This window comes from Lepisma saccharinum, chromosome 9 (genome assembly GCF_977018435.1).
Source record: "Lepisma saccharinum chromosome 9, izLepSacc3.1, whole genome shotgun sequence".
In the NCBI taxonomy this organism is placed as follows: Eukaryota; Metazoa; Arthropoda; class Insecta; order Zygentoma; family Lepismatidae; genus Lepisma; species Lepisma saccharinum.
In genome coordinates this window covers 37,074,789-37,089,573 of record NC_139237.1, presented here as the reverse complement: position 1 = coordinate 37,089,573, position 14,785 = coordinate 37,074,789, and the positions used below count along the sequence as shown (strand labels likewise).

The 14,785-nt window shown below is 39.4% G+C and overlaps 5 non-coding genes across 5 annotated transcripts; 3 read left to right on the top strand and 2 right to left on the bottom strand.

The window, feature by feature from the left end:
- Window positions 1-3,794: 3,794 nt before the first annotated feature.
- On the top strand, window positions 3,795-3,867 carry TRNAK-CUU (transfer RNA lysine (anticodon CUU)). The gene has a single exon. It is a non-coding gene; the product is annotated as a tRNA-Lys (tRNA).
- A 373-nt stretch (window positions 3,868-4,240) lies between these two features.
- TRNAA-UGC (transfer RNA alanine (anticodon UGC)) lies at window positions 4,241-4,312 on the bottom strand. The gene has a single exon. It is a non-coding gene; the product is annotated as a tRNA-Ala (tRNA).
- A 5,783-nt stretch (window positions 4,313-10,095) lies between these two features.
- TRNAK-CUU (transfer RNA lysine (anticodon CUU)) lies at window positions 10,096-10,168 on the top strand. The gene has a single exon. It is a non-coding gene; the product is annotated as a tRNA-Lys (tRNA).
- A 373-nt stretch (window positions 10,169-10,541) lies between these two features.
- TRNAA-UGC (transfer RNA alanine (anticodon UGC)) lies at window positions 10,542-10,613 on the bottom strand. The gene has a single exon. It is a non-coding gene; the product is annotated as a tRNA-Ala (tRNA).
- A 1,546-nt stretch (window positions 10,614-12,159) lies between these two features.
- Window positions 12,160-12,232, top strand: TRNAK-CUU (transfer RNA lysine (anticodon CUU)). The gene has a single exon. It is a non-coding gene; the product is annotated as a tRNA-Lys (tRNA).
- Window positions 12,233-14,785: the final 2,553 nt, after the last annotated feature.

The following is a 14,785-nucleotide window of genomic DNA, read 5'->3' as shown; positions in this document are numbered from 1 at the left end:
ATGTGCAAATATTTTGATGGCATCTGGCCCCATGTATGAATATTCTTTGGTAACAACACCATCCTGTACAACCACATAATAAAAGCTGGAAGGTTCATGTAGCTGGTATGGTGTAATTGAAGATTCTTCAGGATCTGGATTGCAGAATGCAAGAGATTTGAGATTTGATTCAAAATCACAGACAATATATACTGGGTGTTCCAACAAGGCTTCAAACTTTTTGAATTTGGCATTTTCATTTGGATTGGGCATCACCATATGAACAGGTTTATGGTTCCCACAGTATTTCAGATGCTCAATTAATTTGTTCTTTGCAATTTCTGCATTCACTTCAGGAATCCTCTTCACCGTTTTTCTACCATCAAATACAGTTAAACATCTTCTGCACAACTTAAATATTCTATTAGATTTGTCTAGTTGTGTTCTGACTAAAGCTTCAAGATTATGTATCAGAGTGTAATGATTTGTGCCATCTTCTTCAATTAAGAGCAAATCAATTTTAATAGCAAAATCATCATCAATTGTACTGATTCTGAGAGGTTCTATCGGGCAATTGCCAGTGGAACAAATAAATACATTAATAGATAATTGTTTGCCATTCATATCCCTGGCTCTTTTTTCAAATTTATCAATATTCTGAAGAGACATTGGATATTCCAAACCCTCCATTGCATCGTCAAAATCATGTTCATGTTGTTTGTAATAACTTATTCTCTGAGAATTTCTTGAAACTGGATACAAAGCAGCTAAAATACACCACAAAAAGCATTTCTCATCATTATTTTCAATATTAACCACGGCTTGTTTGTTTTTAATATTATCAGGTAATGGCAGATATGAAGATCCTTGTAATGGGCTGAATTCAGAAATATTAACATATAACTTGTGTGGAGAGCCGCATAGGCTCCATCCAGACTCTTTTGCTGCAAATTCAGTGTGTTTAATGTTTAATTGTTCTATCAAACTGCTTATTATTGTGTCTGAATTTGCATTTGAATATACCGGTACAGTTTCTGTTATGTGGGGCTGTGTAAATTTTGTGCCATTTGGTTTCTTATATTGAGTATACAATTTGAGGGAGAGCTTATAAGAGCCATTTTGTGCATTTAGAATTGCCTGTACATCAGGATTTATACTGTTCAAAAAATTCTCAATGCCACATCTTGGCTCTGATACAAACCGATAATCCCTAAGTTGGGCATTAAAACTGCTATGGATAGGTGCAAAGCATGGCTGCTTTGCTACTCTGGCATTAAGAGGTACTTCATGCTTTCTTTTCAGACCAGATGTGGATGGTTGTAGGGGCAATGTTGATGACTGTGCAGAACAAGTATTTTTATGTGTATATGTGAAGTATTGCATGCTGTATTTTCTATGGCATTTGGGGCATATTTTTGTAGGAGTTCTGCATTTGTCTGGGTCACAAATCTATTGGTGCTTGGCCCAATTGGGGCTGGATATATTCTTATTGCATTGATTGCAATATTTTTGACTTGGCATTTTTGTTGTTGTTTATTATATACAATTTCCTGGGATTCAATTCAAAACTCTATACTGGATCAGTTGGGTTCAGCACTGTATTTTGTATACCTAGTGTGTATACCTAGTATATGTGTGTGTGTATGGCTATGGAATTTTTGTTGTTGTTTATTATATACAATTTCCTGGGCTTCAATTCAAAATTCTATACTGGATCAGTTGGGTTCAGCACAGTGCTGTGTGTGTGTGTGTGTGTGTGTGTGTGTGTGTGTGTGTGTGTGTGTGTGTGTTAATATTTTTGGCTTTGGTATTTATATAAAATTTCTTGGGGTTCAAATCAAATCTCTATGCTGGATCAGTTGGGTTCAGCAGTGTGATTTGTAATTCAATTTATACAAATCTGCAATTAAAAAATATAAGCAGCACTAGAACAATACAACCTTACTCTTCAACAGCTCTTACAATACTGGCTGATATGCAATGCAAAATCTCTTTATATACCCTAAGCACGGACCGCATTGAAACAATAAGCCAATCAGAATATAACACATCATCAAATTACGTCATAAGCAACCAATCAGAAAACAACACATCTGAAACAATAGGCCAATCAGAATATAACACATAATCACATTACGTCATAAGCAACCAATCAGAAAACAACACGTATCTAATAATTTATTGGCTGTTGCACAGCATGATGCAATATAAATAAACCAGAAATAGGCCACAAGTAGACCAGAAGTAAATATGTGTGGGTGGGTGTGGGTGTGTGTGGGTGTGTATGTAGGTGGGTGTGGGTGTATATGAGGGTGGGTGTGGGTGTGTATGAGGGTGGGTATGGGTGTGTATGTGGGTGTGTATGTGGGTGGTTGTGGTCAAGGTCAAGGTCGGGGTCAAGGTCAAGGTCGGGGTCAAGGTCAAGGTCGGGGTCAAGGTCAAGGTCAAGGTCGGGGTCAAGGTCAAGGTCAATGCGGGTGGGTGTGGGTGTGTGTGTATGTGGGTGGGTGTGTGTGTGTATGTGGGTGGGTGTGGGTGTGTATGTGGGTGGGTGTGTATGTGTGTGGGTGTGTCGTGGCATAATTTTAGGTGTGGGCAAAAAAAATATCAAGAGGGGCATATTTTTGACAAGTTTATGGACAACAATCTCACAGAAGTACCTTTTGTAAGTGTAGCCTCATCAATCTGAGGAGGGTCATACTTTCTCATGGAGTCCATGAGGGCTTTTTTACAAAAATCTTGGATTAGACAGAGTTCCACACTTGAGCAAAAAACTCATATAGGCATGTTGAGCTTGTTTTAAGTGTAGCCAAATCTGCTTGGGGGGGGGTTCATACTTTCCTGAGCTGGTAATAGCACAAATACAACTACTAACAGAACAAAATATTATAATGAAGTGTCATTTTAAGCAATTTCTTTTGGTGATGATCAATCGCGGTTAATACGTACCTACTGGAATCGCTTTACCCGACTCTTTAATTTCCTGCCCTTCTTTACCTATACTTGAAATGGGTAATAATTTCACCACACTCTTGACCTGATAGATCCGGTTGTCGAAGTAAAGTTGACAGGTTGTGATCTTCAAATCATACAATGATGTAAGAAACTCATGTGACTACCTTCAGGCTGCTATTGGGAAACTCTATTCCCATTGAAGAGAAAATGCTACTCGTGAAACGAAACATTCTATATGTGATTCTTTGAAAGGTTCTCTTTGTTTCGAATTGTACTCAGTAAGTATGGCGGGGCGTCAAGTTCTCTGTGATTGCCTATTCATCCATTTCTTCCAACCACACACTTCGCCGCGATTTAACAATTGTGGCAGGAAAAACACGCTTCAAATCAAAATTACCATCATCTTCTTGCTTGTGAAGATTAATCCCCAATGACGAACTTGATATGCTAGAATTTGTGATTTCCAAACAAGGGTATGTATTGCTTAGAGCCATTTCCTCCAAAACCGTCTTCACCTATGTTCCCCTGAAAGATGTTAATCTTGAGTAGTGTGTGTCAAATAAAGCAATGCTCCTGTTACTGACGCTTGATTTCATAACATCTTTTTATTTCAGTTCACGCAGGCCATGTAGAAGAAATAAGGCAGAATGACGTAAGCAGGCACACCCAGATTACAGAGGCAAAAAAAGTGCCTCTTTACCGAACTGTGTCCTTCCATCTTCTTGTAATTGCCCACTCCACGACATGCTGTTGGAAGATATACTGGACGGATTCGATTGTGTGAAGAATGGTATACGCTTTCAGATTTTGTTACAAATGGAATGCAATGATATTCGTGACACTTCGAAAGTCGCAACGGAGCCCGGCTAGCTCAGTCGGTAGAGCATGAGACTCTTAATCTCAGGGTCGTGGGTTCGAGCCCCACGCTGGGCGTTACTTTTCAGCTTCAACACTTCCCATGTACGACAATTTCGTGTAAATACGTGCACAAAAATACACATATTCAAAATAACAACCGCACTTAACAATATTCTATTCCAAAGCCGTTCGACTTTTTAAAATTCCACGGGACGATACGATATTAACACTCATTGTTATCAAGTTTGCATGTCTAGGAAAGCCTTAGATATTTGACTCTACGACGAACTTTGTAACATTCAACATTTCAACGACTATGATGCAGCGTTGGTAACAATTTCTCAATGACCTCTTTCCAGTACAGTGGAAGAGTTTGTTCGGAATCACCTTGGGACGTGAACGAGCTTCTCGCAGCAACGACACTGCTAATAGGTAAAATGAAGAAAAATGGAGATGCCGGGGATCGAACCCGGGGCCTTTCACATGCAAAACGAACGTTCTACCACTGAGCTACATCCCCGATTACTATCAAACTACACCTACAATATCACACTGAGCTTTTCATTTCCCGACAATACAAGTCACGAAAGCAGATTAACATTTCGTTGTCAAAGAAACCTTTATGCAACATTTCGTTGTCAAACAGCTCCTTCTGCACCAATAACACAACTGATTTCAGACCGTGGATTTTCATTCGACACCAGCTGCTGTCTTGTACGTGAATGCTTCCATATTCACGCGTTATCTTTGAAAGTATAACCGTTACATCAACGGCATTTCACGTTTCTATTTTTTACAAAACCACCTTCCCCATTTCTTCCTACGTATGCCAACGTAGTGCACTTTTTGGTAGAGAGAAAATTGCTTACTTAAGCCATAAGGCTTGTTCTCCGGGACTCTCTCACTTCCAATCGGTGCGAATATTAGACGTCATTCCAAGTGTGACTTCAATCAGTCCATTCTTCAAACACATTCGCTCCCACAGATCACCTGGATCGTAAGGATGAGACAACAAAACAGTATGTTTTGAACTCTTCGGAAGTAAAAATCTCTCGGGCGCATACTAATGAGCACTGAGCTTCTCGTTGGAAATTCAGCCAAACAACATGATCAAATTAAACACAACAGAACAAAATATTATAATGAAGTGTCATTTTAAGCAATTTCTTTTGGTGATGATCAATCGCGGTTAATACGTACCTACTGGAATCGCTTTACCCGACTCTTTAATTTCCTGCCCTTCTTTACCTATACTTGAAATGGGTAATAATTTCACCACACTCTTGACCTGATAGATCCGGTTGTCGAAGTAAAGTTGACAGGTTGTGATCTTCAAATCATACAATGATGTAAGAAACTCATGTGACTACCTTCAGGCTGCTATTGGGAAACTCTATTCCCATTGAAGAGAAAATGCTACTCGTGAAACGAAACATTCTATATGTGATTCTTTGAAAGGTTCTCTTTGTTTCGAATTGTACTCAGTAAGTATGGCGGGGCGTCAAGTTCTCTGCGATTGCCTATATTCATCCATTTCTTCCAACCACACACTTCGCCGCGATTTAACAATTGTAGCAGGAAAAGCACGCTTCAAATCAAAATTACCATCATCTTCTTGCTTGTGAAGATGAATCCCCAATGACGAACTTGATATGCTAGAATTTGTGATTTCCAAACAAGGGTATGTATTGCTTAGAGCCATTTCCTCCAAAACCGTCTTCACCTATGTTCCCCTGAAAGATGTTAATCTTGAGTAGTGTGTGTCAAATAAAGCAATGCTCCTGTTACTGACGCTTGCTTTCATCAGTGGCGCAGGAACGGGTGGGTACAGGGGAACATTGTACCCCCGCAAATTTTTGAAGGGGGGTACTGTACCCCCCTAAATCCGTAAATCGAGTTGTACCCCCTGTACCCCCCTTTGGTAATTTGACAGCAGACGGAAGGTGCTACTGTTAAAATTACCTATTATCAATTCGCCCAATTAAAAAAATGTATTATTGTTTATAAATTTCAAGCATTATAGTCCTTACCACAGAAATTCAAAACATTTAATTGTAAACTTATTATACTACATTGTGCTTGCTACTAGTTAGTTCATTGACCTAAGTTCTTGGAAACCTCTTTAAGGAGATGAAAATTGATTAAAATGTGTGTGGAACGATGGAATCAGATTGACTCTCAGACAATTACGCTGCAGACGATTGCTGCTTTGCGTAAGGGGGTACACATTTCTAAAGCAGTGGTCGCGTCGATTCGAAGATATGATACAAATCTTCATCAGAAGAGTATATGACTGACCCCATTTTCTTTTGAATATTTATAATGGAATTTTCCGAAACGGAACACTTACACGAACGAGACGAGACACGACAGACCAACTTGGGGGGGGGGTACAATACATTCCTGTACCTCACCTATATTTTTCATGAATTTGTAAGAGGGTGTTGGGAAAACTATACTTAAACCTATATATTAAGATATATATTTTTTTAAAAATAGAGTGCCGATTAGCCTATCTGAGAATGAGGTGGATTTGGAATAAGTTTTCATAACTTCAGACTGGAAACCGAAAGAAAAATAAGCACAAACAAGAACGAGAAGGACCTCACCACACAGGAGACGAGATGAGGCTGTGACAATTCTAGACTCATCGCATCGCGATATTATTCCTAGGCGAAATGAAATCTTTCCTAGACATTTAAACAGGGTGCAATTTTCGATTTTATCAAAGGGGGACTATTTTTTACCTATGTATTAGGTATACTTATAATTTGGACATTAATTGCTTAAAATCTAATTGTGATATCCAATGCAACACAAACACAACGCCATTTTATGTTAAACTCTAAAGTCAAATTGTAAGAAAATTACATTAGTCAGATGAATGCACGAGATAAATGAGACTCACTGCATGTTCTATTGGTAGATTTTGGATTGGATTTACAAGGTCTCTGGGAGTAAGATGTGAAAATTTGATTGATTGATTTGGTTTATTTTACTTCGCCTTTCTGCCACTTTTGGCTAATCGCGAAGATGAGGATGAGTGATGATGATATGATGAAATTGATGGACACTCAAAAATAACACCCATGGACAGACCTCAGGCGTCATAGCGCGCTATGCTAACCCCTCCGCCACGGAGTCCGGCGAGGTGGAAATGTGTTTTGGATTTTCTTTGTAGATGCGAAAATCTTTAACTGTGACGTACACATGCTTCTGCTTACATCAAAGTTTACCTTTTCACATAAAAGATGACATGTCTTCCTAAAACACACGCATGTATCTGCATTTAATACTACTACATACGAAAATAAGCCTTGGCCGGCTCTTCACATTGTCCACCAAAAATTGAAAAGAAAGAATAAACTTTTGAGCGTATGGCTTTCCTTGCTACTTCTGAGAGCTGAAGGATTTCGGTTTTGTAAATGTACCGAATGATATTACTTTCAGTACTTGAAGAGCGTCATTAGGTACAGCTAATTATATTACAAATAAATGACTTGTCAAATTGCTCACAAATATTTCAAAGTTAGACTTCTTACGAATTGATTGGGAACCATCTGAACTCATTTTTTTCTTTTTTAATACAACAGCCTATAGATGTCTGAGAAAATACCAAATACATGGCTTCTAAAAGGCATTGGATGTGGTACACATCTGCCATAAATTGTTTAAAGACATTTTATGCGTAGCTAAAAACTGATTTTAAAATCTGTTGTTTTTTTTTGTTTAAAAAAAACTTAAATTCTAACAAAAACAATGAAAAATATTTATGCATATTTTGCATTAAATAACAGGACATGCGTGTGTGTTGTTCTAAAAGAGAATATTTCTCATGGCTTCACATTATAACTAGGTATCAAGGACGTTTTGTGGGGTCCAGGGAGTCCGGACCCCTTCCCCCCGAAAGACTTACCAAGTAGTGAAAGTAATTTATCAAAATATAATTGTTTAGCATTTGTTATACTCAATTTCCATCAATGCCAATACCATGCTTGAACAGCGTAACAATTAAAAGTTAGGGTGCGGCAGAAATATTTCCCGGATTTCATTTGTGAATAACAAAGCAACGATAGATGTTATGCAAAACTTTATTGCACAGTTGGAAGGAACAGGGTTTACCATTATATTGCACATTTGCAAAGAACAAAATGTTCCAATTACTTTTTGTCAAAATTGCCACAAGTCACCATTTTGTGTGACATAGTTGACTTTTTAAAATGATATCGTCCAAATGACGATCTGCACAGTGTACGCATTTCTGAAGTCTCGCCCTGAAGATCTGCATTACCCTCCTAGTCATGTCTGGTCGGTATTGCCGCTCTTTCCTGTCTGATACCATCTTTCAGATCATTGGCTGTCCTCGGCCTTCCTTGGTAAACTTTAGCCTTCAGGTACTCCCACAGAAAGAAGTCGCAGGGTGCGAGCTCGGGGGAACGAGTTGGCCATGGAAGGTGACTTCGTAGTGAGATTAGACGCCCTGGAAACATTTCACGTAGCACGTTCATCGATACGCGTGCTGTGGCACCACCCTGTTGGAACCACACAGTCAATTTGCCACGTTCGTTCGATTGCGGCTGCAGGAAGTTGCGTAACATCCATACATAACGGTCAGACGTTACATTAACTGCGTGCCGTCTTCCTCAAAAAAGTAGGGGCGTTCATATAGTTGTCTCGGCACATATGGGAAACAAAATGGTAATCCTAGTTTTTTTCCAACTGTGAAATAAAATTTTGCATAACATCGATCGTTGCTTTGTTATTCACGAATGAAATCTGCTGCACCCTGTATACTCGATGGTTTTCTCCGCTGAACTTATTGGAAGGCAAGGAATTTGCCGCATACGGCTTTGAAGGATTCCAAAGATTTATGCACACTACTAATGATAATATCCATAAAATATTAATGAGGAACTTTACTTTTCGTTAATTGAATGTAACTCCTTTTTTTGTTATTCGAATACTTGCTGTTATATTTCTATTCTTTTACTATCTTTTACCTATTCATGTAATAATAACAATAGAATATTAATTAATTTACATATTTAATTAAATAATATATTAATTTAATTAAATATAATTATCCTAATTATTATTATTGCTACACTTGATTGGACACACATATATATATATATATATATATATATATATATATATATATATATCTATACGTGCGTGTGTGTGTGTGTCTGTGTGTGTGTGTGAGATAGAGAGAGAGAGAGAGGCTGAATTTTGTACCGCCAAATGAAAAACGTTCCTGCGCCACTGGCTTTCATAACATCTTTTTATTTCAGTTCACGCAGGCCATGTAGAAGAAATAAGGCAGAATGACGTAAGCAGGCACACCCAGATTACAGAGGCAAAAAAAGTGCCTCTTTACCGAACTGTGCACCCAGCAATTTCTTTTGGTGATGATCAATCGCGGTTAATACGTACCTACTGGAATCGCTTTACCGGACTCTTTAATTTCCTGCCCTTCTTTACCTATACTTGAAATGAGTAATAATTTCACCACACTCTTGACCTGATAGATCCGGTTGTCGAAGTAAAGTTGACAGGTTGTGATCTTCAAATCATACAATGATGTAAGAAACTCATGTGACTACCTTCAGGCTGCTATTGGGAAACTCTATTCCCATTGAAGAGAAAATGCTACTCGTGAAACGAAACATTCTATATGTGATTCTTTGAAAGGTTCTCTTTGTTTCGAATTGTACTCAGTAAGTATGGCGGGGCGTCAAGTTCTCTGTGATTGCCTATTCATCCATTTCTTCCAACCACACACTTCGCCGCGATTTAACAATTGTGGCAGGAAAAGCACGCTTCAAATCAAAATTACCATCATCTTCTTGCTTGTGAAGATGAATCCCCAATGACGAACTTGATATGCTAGAATTTGTGATTTCCAAACAAGGGTATGTATTGCTTAGAGCCATTTCCTCCAAAACCGTCTTCACCTATGTTCCCCTGAAAGATGTTAATCTTGAGTAGTGTGTGTCAAATAAAGCAATGCTCCTGTTACTGACGCTTGCTTTCATAACATCTTTTTATTTCAGTTCACGCAGGCCATGTAGAAGAAATAAGGCAGAATGACGTAAGCAGGCACACCCAGATTACAGAGGCAAAAAAAAGTGCCTCTTTACCGAACTGTGTCCTTCCATCTTCTTGTAATTGCCCACTCCACGACATGCTGTTGGAAGATATACTGGACGGATTCGATTGTGTGAAGAATGGTATACGCTTTCAGATTTTGTTACAAATGGAATGCAATGATATTCGTGACACTTCGAAAGTCGCAACGGAGCCCGGCTAGCTCAGTCGGTAGAGCATGAGACTCTTAATCTCAGGGTCGTGGGTTCGAGCCCCACGCTGGGCGTTACTTTTCAGCTTCAACACTTCCCATGTACGACAATTTCGTGTAAATACGTGCACAAAAATACACATATTCAAAATAACAACCGCACTTAACAATATTCTATTCCAAAGCCGTTCGACTTTTTAAAATTCCACGGGACGGGACGATATTAACACTCATTGTTATCAAGTTTGCATGTCTAGGAAAGCCTTAGATATTTGAATCTACGACGAACTTTGTAACATTCAACATTTCAACGACTATGATGCAGCGTTGGTAACAATTTCTCAATGACCTCTTTCCAGCACAGTGGAAGAGTTTGTTCGGAATCACCTTGGGACGTGAACGAGCTTCTCGCAGCAACGACACTGCTAATAGGTCAAATGAAGAGAAATGGAGATGCCGGGGATCGAACCCGGGGCCTTTCACATGCAAAGCGAACGCTCTACCACTGAGCTACATCCCCGATTACTATCAAACTACACCTACAATATCACACTAAGCTTTTCATTTCCCGACAATACAAGTCACGAAAGCAGATTAACATTTCGTTGTCAAAGAAAACTTTATGCAACATTTCGTTGTCAAACAACTCCTTCTGCACCAATAACACAACTGATTTCAGACCGTGGATTTTCATTCGACACCAGCTGCTGTCTTGTACGTGAATGCTTCCATTTTCACGCGTTATCTTTGAAAGTATAACCGTTACATCAACGGCATTTCACGTTTCTATTTTTTACAAAACCACCTTCCCCATTTCTTCCTACGTATGCCAACGTAGTGCACTTTTTGGTAGAGAGAAAATTGCTTACTTAAGCCATAAGGCTTGTTCTCCGGGACTCTCTCACTTCGAATCGGTGCGAATATTAGACGTCATTCCAAGTGTGACTTCAATCAGTCCATTCTTCAAACACATTCGCTCCCACAGATCACCCGGATCGTAAGGATGAGACAACAAAACAGTATGTTTTGAACTCTTCGGAAGTAAAAATCTCTCGGGCGCATACTAATGAGCACTGAGCTTCTCGTTGGAAATTCAGCCAAACAACATGATCAAATTAAACACAACAGAACAAAATATTATAATGAAGTGTCATTTTAAGCAATTTCTTTTGGTGATGATCAATCGCGGTTAATACGTACCTACTGAAATCGCTTTACCGGACTCTTTAATTTCCTGCCCTTCTTTACCTATACTTGAAATGGGGAATAATTTCACCACACTCTTGACCTGATAGATCCGGTTGTCGAAGTAAAGTTGACAGGTTGTGATCTTCAAATCATACAATGATGTAAGAAACTCATCTGACTACCTTCAGGCTGCTATTGGGAAACTCTATTCCCATTGAATAGAAAATGCTACTCGTGAAACGAAACATTCTATATGTGATTCTTTGAAAGGTTCTCTTTGTTTCGAATTGTACTCAGTAAGTATGGCGGGGCGTCAAGTTCTCTGTGATTGCCTATTCATCCATTTCTTCCAACCACACACTTCGCCGCGATTTAACAATTGTGGCAGGAAAAGCACGCTTCAAATCAAAATTACCATCATCTTCTTGCTTGTGAAGATGAATCCCCAATGACGAACTTGATATGCTAGAATTTGTGATTTCCAAACAAGGGTATGTATTGCTTAGAGCCATTTCCTCCAAAACCGTCTTCACCTATGTTCCCCTGAAAGATGTTAATCTTGAGTAGTGTGTGTCAAATAAAGCAATGCTCCTGTTACTGACGCTTGCTTTCATAACATCTTTTTATTTCAGTTCACGCAGGCCATGTAGAAGAAATAAGGCAGAATGACGTAAGCAGGCACACCCAGATTACAGAGGCAAAAAAAGTGCCTCTTTACCGAACTGTGTCCTTCCATCTTCTTGTAATTGCCCACTCCACGACATGCTGTTGGAAGATATACTGGACGGATTCGATTGTGTGAAGAATGGTATACGCTTTCAGATTTTGTTACAAATGGAATGCAATGATATTCGTGACACTTCGAAAGTCGCAACGGAGCCCGGCTAGCTCAGTCGGTAGAGCATGAGACTCTTAATCTCAGGGTCGTGGGTTCGAGCCCCACGCTGGGCGTTACTTTTCAGCTTCAACACTTCCCATGTACGACAATTTCGTGTAAATACGTGCACAAAAATACACATATTCAAAATAACAACCGCACTTAACAATATTCTATTCCAAAGCCGTTCGACTTTTTAAAATTCCACGGGACGGGACGATATTAACACTCATTGTTATCAAGTTTGCATGTCTAGGAAAGCCTTAGATATTTGAATCTACGACGAACTTTGTAACATTCAACATTTCAACGACTATGATGCAGCGTTGGTAACAATTTCTCAATGACCTCTTTCCAGTACAGTGGAAGAGTTTGTTCGGAATCACCTTGGGACGTGAACGAGCTTCTCGCAGCAACGACACTGCTAATAGGTAAAATGAAGAAAAATGGAGATGCCGGGGATCGAACCCGGGGCCTTTCACATGCAAAGCGAACGCTACATCCCCGATTACTATCAAACTACACCTACAATATCACACTAAGCTTTTCATTTCCCGACAATACAAGTCACGAAAGCAGATTAACATTTCGTTGTCAAAGAAACCTTTATGCAACATTTCGTTGTCAAACAACTCCTTCTGCACCAATAACACAACTGATTTCAGACCGTGGATTTTCATTCGACACCAGCTGCTGTCTTGTACGTGAATGCTTCCATATTCACGCGTTATCTTTGAAAGTATAACCGTTACATCAACGGCATTTCACGTTTCTATTTTTTACAAAACCACCTTCCCCATTTCTTCCTACGTATGCCAACGTAGTGCACTTTTTGGTAGAGAGAAAATTGCTTACTTAAGCCATAAGGCTTGTTCTCCGGGACTCTCTCACTTCGAATCGGTGCGAATATTAGACGTCATTCCAAGTGTGACTTCAATCAGTCCATTCTTCAAACACATTCGCTCCCACAGATCACCCGGATCGTAAGGATGAGACAACAAAACAGTATGTTTTGAACTCTTCGGAAGTAAAAATCTCTCGGGCGCATACTAATGAGCACTGAGCTTCTCGTTGGAAATTCAGCCAAACAACATGATCAAATTAAACACAACAGAACAAAATATTATAATGAAGTGTCATTTTAAGCAATTTCTTTTGGTGATGATCAATCGCGGTTAATACGTACCTACTGGAATCGCTTTACCCGACTCTTTAATTTCCTGCCCTTCTTTCCTATACTTGAAATGGGTAATAATTTCACCACACTCTTGACCTGATAGATCCGGTTGTCGAAGTAAAGTTGACAGGTTGTGATCTTCAAATCATACAATGATGTAAGAAACTCATGTGACTACCTTCAGGCTGCTATTGGGAAACTCTATTCCCATTGAAGAGAAAATGCTACTCGTGAAACGATACATTCTATATGTGATTCTTTGAAAGGTTCTCTTTGTTTCGAATTGTACTCAGTAAGTATGGCGGGGCGTCAAGTTCTCTGTGATTGCCTATTCATCCATTTCTTCCAACCACACACTTCGCCGCGATTTAACAATTGTGGCAGGAAGAGCACGCTTCAAATCAAAATTACCATCATCTTCTTGCTTGTGGAGATGAATCCCCAATGACGAACTTGATATGCTAGAATTTGTGATTTCCAAACAAGGGTATGTATTGCTTAGAGCCATTTCCTCCAAAACCGTCTTCACCTATGTTCCCCTGAAAGATGTTAATCTTGAGTAGTGTGTGTTAAATAAAGCAATGCTCCTGTTACTGACGCTTGCTTTCATAACATCTTTTTATTTCAGTTCACGCAGGCCATGTAGAAGAAATAAGGCAGAATGACGTAAGCAGGCACACCCAGATTACAGAGGCAAAAAAAAGTGCCTCTTTACCGAACTGTGTCCTTCCATCTTCTTGTAATTGCCCACTCCACGACATGCTGTTGGAAGATATACTGGACGGATTCGATTGTGTGAAGAATGGTATACGCTTTCAGATTTTGTAACAAATGGAATGCAATGATATTCGTGACACTTCGAAAGTCGCAACGGAGCCCGGCTAGCTCAGTACAGGGGTCCCGGGTTCGATTCCCGGCTCGGCCATGGATGTTTGTGATTGTCTGTCCTGAAAAGTCTTGAAATTGAAATATGAATGAAATGATATGAGTGAATGAAGTGTGATGGGGGAAGCTTCCGCATAGGGGCTTTCCTTTAAGAAAAAAAAAAAAAAAAAAGTCGGTAGAGCATGAGACTCTTAATCTCAGGGTCGTGGGTTCGAGCCCCACGCTGGGCGTTACTTTTCAGCTTCAACACTTCCCATGTACGACAATTTCGTGTAAATACGTGCACAAAAATACACATATTCAAAATAACAACCGCACTTAACAATATTCTCTTCCAAAGCCGTTCGACTTTTTAAAATTCCACGGGACGGGACGATATTAACACTCATTGTTATCAAGTTTGCATGTCTAGGAAAGCCTTAGATATTTGAATCTACGACGAACTTTGTAACATTCAACATTTCAACGACTATGATGCAGCGTTGGTAACAATTTCTCAATGACCTCTTTCCAGCACAGTGGAAGAGTTTGTTCGGAATCACCTTGGGACGTGAACGAGCTTCTC